Below are 6,048 nucleotides of genomic sequence, written 5' to 3' on the forward strand. Positions count from 1 at the left end.
AGCCCCAAAATCACAGAGCAAAGGCAAAATCTATCCTTTCTGATTTAAAAAATAAAAACCTAATCTCAATGAGATCATAGTAAGATGTTTTCTTTGTATCTGGCAAATAGCTAAAAAATGGAAGTTCACATTGCAAGGAATTCCTTTTTGTATTCCATAGGTTTTAGTAAAGAAAAGCTCCATTTCTGGAGATTGGCATATAGAACTTTTATAATATTTCCATCTGTAAAGAATTCCCATAGCAATCAGGCTGTGGGGAATACCAAAAGTTACAAATACAGGGACAGAAATACTACTTGAGTCTTTTCAGAAAAAGATACTATGCATGAATGACTAGTCAGAGTGTCTAAAGTAACACTGTGCTTTGTGACTACCATGAAAATGCAAGGCTATCAACACAGAGGAAAAGGAAACTGTGACACAGAAAATTATCTCAAGGTTCTCTGGAGATATACTGCAATATACCAGGTGGCTTTAGGAAGCACTATATGTAAAACATGTTTGATTAATATACAAACATACTATTTATTAAATTATCTTTTTTTTATAGTCAGTTTACAATGGTGTGCCAATTTCTGGCATACAGCTCAATTTTTCAGTCCTATATGAGTATATATATATACATATATTCATTTATTTTCATATTCAATTTCTCTCTGAGTTACTACAAGATCTTGAATATATTTCCCTGTGCTCTACAGTATAAGCTTGTTATCTCTTCTATATACACCTGTGAGTATCTACAAATCTCAAATTCCCCGTCTGTCCCTTTCCATCCCCCACTGCCCCTGGCAACCACATATTTGCATTCTATGTCTGTGAGCACCAAATCCACAAAGAGCCAATACATACCGTATTCATAAATATTTAGAGCTTATAAGTGGGATCATTTCATTCAGGTCAGTCATCTCATCATTCTAAGGTCATAAATATCTTCTATATTGAGAGACGTAGCTGAAGGAAACACTGGGAAGTACTTGTCTTAATTTTAAAAGAAAATTTCATGCTCAAACAAGCAAGGACCACATGGAACAACTAAAATAATCCTGAAAAAATTTATACACACACACACACACACGCATACACATATAAACATACTTACATATGAAAAGTTTTCAGACAGTGGACATGAAGAAGCACTGGAATGTGACCCTTGAGTGATGAGAAGCAAATGAGAATGAGCTTGACCACTGCCCTGACTCACTGCTTGGAGGGCATTCCCAGCCCCTGCACAGGAAGGGGGAACCCACAGGGAGCCTCGTGGTCTCCCTTCATTGAGGAGTGGGCTTTGTGAGTCCGTGGAGTCCAAGGCACCTAGAACTCACAAAGCAAAGTCCTGCAGAGAAGATGGTGTTACAGAGAAAAAGGTCCAAAACTCTGCAAAAGGTCCTCCTGGAGTCTTCAACACAGTACTAATCAGTGCGTATGAATGAAGAAATTACTGAAAAATAAACAAAGAACAACCCAAAGTGAGCAAAAGGAACAATTTCAGGAGTTCATGCAGGGTCAGAAATGCTCACCCCCACACCCACCAGAGTGCAAAACCTGAATCCCCAGAACAGTATATAGAGCATTAAGGAGGTTACTGCCCCAGGAGGGGAGCAAAATGAGCCCTAAACTGAATGTCTCTCTGGTCTAGCACTAACAGAGCTTAAAAGAAAGCTTCAAAAATATCAAAAGGCCTCCAAACGAGTTAACTGCATCCCAGAACAAAGCTTAGGGATATTGAGAACATAAAAATATCTGGGACCCAATAAAGTAAAATTCATATTGTTTGACTTCTAACAAAAATTACCAAGAATGCAAAGAAAGAAAAAAAAAGCATGCATAATGTGGACTGAAAGATCATGCCTCCACAAAATTCATATGTTAATGTCTTAATTTCCACTGTGATAGTATTTGATCCTTTGGGGAGGTAATTAGTATTAAAAGAGGTCCAAAGGTAAGACCCCAATCTGATGCACCTGGAATCCTTGTCAAAGGACTAGGACACATTAAAGAAATTGTGCTTGCTCAATCTCTCTCTGCCTCCTCTCTCTCCCCATCTCCCCTCTCGGTCTTGCCCCAGATGCACAGACTATGGAAAGGATATGTGAAACAAAATGCTACCAGAGCTTTAACCTGGACTTCTAGCATCCAAAACTCTGAAAAAATAAAATTATTTTGTTTAAGCAACTCAGTCAGCGTTATTTTATCAGGGTTGCTATGTCTGACTAAGATACCCATAAGAAGAAGAAAGATCAATCATTAGAAACAGAATGAAAAACAATCTTATGGTTGTTTTGGAGGAAGGGGGTGGGTAGGGATAAATTGGGAGTTCAAGACTTGCAGATACTAACTACTCTATATAAAAAAAACAACAAGTGTTTTCTGTATAGCAAAGGGAACTGTATTCAATGTCTTGCAAGGGCCTAAGATGATAGAGAATATGAAAATGAATATACGTGTGTATATGGATGGCTGGCATATTATGCTGTACACCAGACATTAATGTAACATTGTGAAATGAATATATTTCAATTAAAAAAAGACAATCACCTGATGGGGTTTTTTCTGTAGACCTACATCATTGGAAGTGTTTCACAGAGTAACTTTGTGGTTTCCTTTCCTCAGAGAACTGCATGTTAGATCTGTGGGAAAGAGCTACAAGACAGAGCTGCTAAATAAACTATGAAAATACAGAAAAACTTTTGTATCTTCTGTATTATCATATCTCAACAATCAGCACTGTTCCAGAGTGTGATGTGTGTGATTTGAACTTAATTCATGTTTACAAAGTCTTGAAATCTCAGAACCAGGCAGATCCATCTTCCCTGACCCCAAATATGTAACAGTCCTAAAGTAACCTGCATGAGGATACTGGATCCCAAAGGTTACAAGTGAGGAAAATTTGAAGTGTGTCCGTGTTCTACTAGGGATCAGAGAAGCTCAACTAAAAGAATTATGGACTGAATGACAGGAAAACAGTTGATTGAGCAAATATTCTTTTTTTAATTATATATTTATGTTTATTTCTGCTTTGCCTTTTTGTTATTGAGTTATAGCCAGTTTACAATGTTGTGTCAATTTCCAGTGTAGAGAACAATTTTTCAGTTATACATGAACATGCATATATTCATTGTCACATTATTTTTCATCGTGAGCTAACACAAGATCTTGTACCTATTTCTCTGTGCTGTACAGTGTAAACTTGTTTATCTATTCTACATATGCCTGTCAGCATATAAATTTCAAACTTGAGCAAAAATTCTTTTTGAAAGGGCTATCCAGAAGGTTATGACAGAAACATAAGAGGAAGTAAGGGGATGGGCAGTGGAAGGAATTAGAACATGTGAATTTCTTAAAAAGTTTACTGAATTACATAATTTTGCCTATTACACAATATAAAAGAAAAACATTTTACATTTAAAATAAGAAACAGAACTAGAAATATATTTATGGCAGAATTATTTTAAAAAGGATCCTAGACGGCTAATATAACCATACTTAAAGATGGTAGAAAAAATATTAAGCATGCTAAGTAAACAGACAGAACACATAAGAAAGGTTCAGGCCAAACCTCTAGTGGTAAAAAATACAATTTCGAAGAAGAAAAATGCACAGGAATGTATTAATAGCAAATTAGACATTACAGAAAAAATATTGATCAACTTGTTAATATGATAACAAAAGATAGGCAAAAGGAAACACAAGAAAAGTAGGCTAAATAACTGAACAGCATAACAGTGAGCTGTGTGAGAACTTCTAGCAGACTAATACATGGAAAATTGGGGTGCCTGGGCAAAGTAGCAGGCAATAAATAAAATATTTGAAGAATAATGACCTGAACACCATAATGCCCAAGGCAACATACAGACTCAATACACTTCCTATCAAATTACCAATGACATTATTCACAAGAGCTGCAAACAAAAAGAAAAATGTTAAAATATGTATGGAAACACACACACAAAAAAAAACCCAAAGAGCCAAAACAAACTTGAAGAAGAATGGAGATGGGGGAACCATGCTCCCTGACTTCAGACTATACTACAAAGTTACAGTAATCAGAACATTATGGTCCTTACACAAAAACAGACACATAGATCAATGGAACAGGATTGAAAATCCACAAGTAAACCCATACGATTATGGTCAATTCATCTATGACAAAGGAGGCAAGGATACACAAGGGAGAAAAGACAGTCTCTTCAATAAGTGGTGATGGGGAAACTGGACAGCTACCTGTAAAAGACAGAGGTTAGAACATTCTCTAACATCATATATACAAAAATAAACTCAAAATGGTTTCAAGACTTAACATAAGACCTGATACTATAAAAGTCCAAGAGTAAAACACAGGCAGAACACTCTCACACATAAATCACAGCAATATATTTTTTGAACCAGCTCCTGTGGTAATGGAAATAAAAGCAAAAATGAGCAAATTAGATCTAAGTAAACTTAAATGCTTTTGCACATCTAAGGATACCATCAAAAAAAACAAAAAGTTAACATACAGAACGGGAGAAAATGTTTGCAAATGCTGAGACCGACAGGGGACTAATTTAAAAAATACACAAACAGCACATACAACTTAATATCAAAAAAGCAAGTATCTTAATCTAAAAATGGGCACAAGAGCAAAACAAGCAATTCACCAATGAAGACATACAAATGGCCAATAGACACACGAGAAATTGCTCAACATTGTTAATTGGCACATAAATGCAGAACAAAACTACAATGAGATGTTACTTCACATCAGCTAGAATGACTATCATTAAAATGTCTGCAAACAATAGATGCTGGAGAGGGTGTGGAGATAAGGGAACAATCCTATGCTGTTCATGGGAGTGTGGATTGTGCAGTCACTATGGAGGACAGTATGGAAGTTCCTTAAAAAGCTAAAAATAGACTTACCATGTGATCCAGCAATCCCACTCCTGGGCATAAACCTGGAGTAAAATAAAATTCAGAAAGACACCTGTACCCCAATGTTCATAGCAGCACTATTTACAATAGCCAAAACATGGAAACAGCCTAAATGTCCATCAACAGAAGACTGGTTAAAGAAGATATGGCATATACTTATACTTTCATATATACATACAATGGAATACTACTCAGCTAAAAAAAAGAATAAAATAATGTCATTTGCAAGAACATGGGTGGACCTGGAGATCATTATTCTAAGTAAAGTAGGCATGAAAAAGAAAGAAACATACACTATGATATCATTTAAATGTGAAATCTTAAATAACAAACAGGATAAAAATGAACTACTTATTATTTATAACTTGATGATTGATCACTTGAATATGTGTAAGGATATTTCACTGTCCTTTATGATCAAGTTACTGCATTTTTTTGATTCTTATTTAGTGGTTGGCTTTATTCACTTCTTAACTATGTAGAGTTAAAAAGCTAAAGCTCTAATCTGTAGTTAAAAACAATGTTCAGTGCATATATGTAAACTATAAATATGTGCAGAATACTGCATATATGTACATACATGAAATATATTCCATATGTGCAAATTGTCATAATTCTACCTAATAAAACTGAATAATGATCTTTTTATTTGGTTTTATGTTTGTAACTTTGGGCGGAAGTAATTAGGTTTGTCAATTTATTTACGTTAATGGCGGTACTGGGGATTGAACCCAGCACAACATGCATGCTGATAAGCACACGCTCTACCACTGAGCATAGAACTTTATTCCTGAGAAGAGGGAAAGCAGGGAGGCACGCCTGATGACTGCCTGAGCTTAGTGCCAGAAGGCAGGTTCCAAGCCGCAGCACAGAGAACAGGAAACTCAAGAGGATGACAGTCACACTGAGTTGAGGGGTAGAGATCAATACTCAGGGAGGCCAAAATGGCTGGATTTGGCAGGACAGCCTCTCTTGGAGGAGCGGGCAGCACAGAGGGTCCCTAGAGTCAGGTTGATTTCTGATCTGTGTAAGAGGACACCATCTAAATTCAGGGGAAACAAGTTTATATTGTAGAGCACAGTGAGCTATATTCACTTCCTTGTAGTAACTTATGTTGAAAAAGAATATGGAAAT

General features: G+C 36.1%; 1 non-coding gene across 1 annotated transcript; it reads left to right on the forward strand.

The window, feature by feature from the left end:
- The first annotated feature begins 2,526 nt into the window (after positions 1-2,526).
- LOC140693628 (small nucleolar RNA SNORA18) lies at positions 2,527-2,656 on the forward strand. The gene has a single exon (XR_012069378.1). It is a non-coding gene; the product is annotated as a small nucleolar RNA SNORA18 (small nucleolar RNA).
- The last annotated feature ends 3,392 nt before the right edge of the window (positions 2,657-6,048 follow it).

The sequence above is a fragment of the Vicugna pacos genome, unplaced genomic scaffold, assembly GCF_048564905.1.
Source record: "Vicugna pacos unplaced genomic scaffold, VicPac4 scaffold_19, whole genome shotgun sequence".
NCBI lineage: Eukaryota > Metazoa > Chordata > Mammalia > Artiodactyla > Camelidae > Vicugna > Vicugna pacos.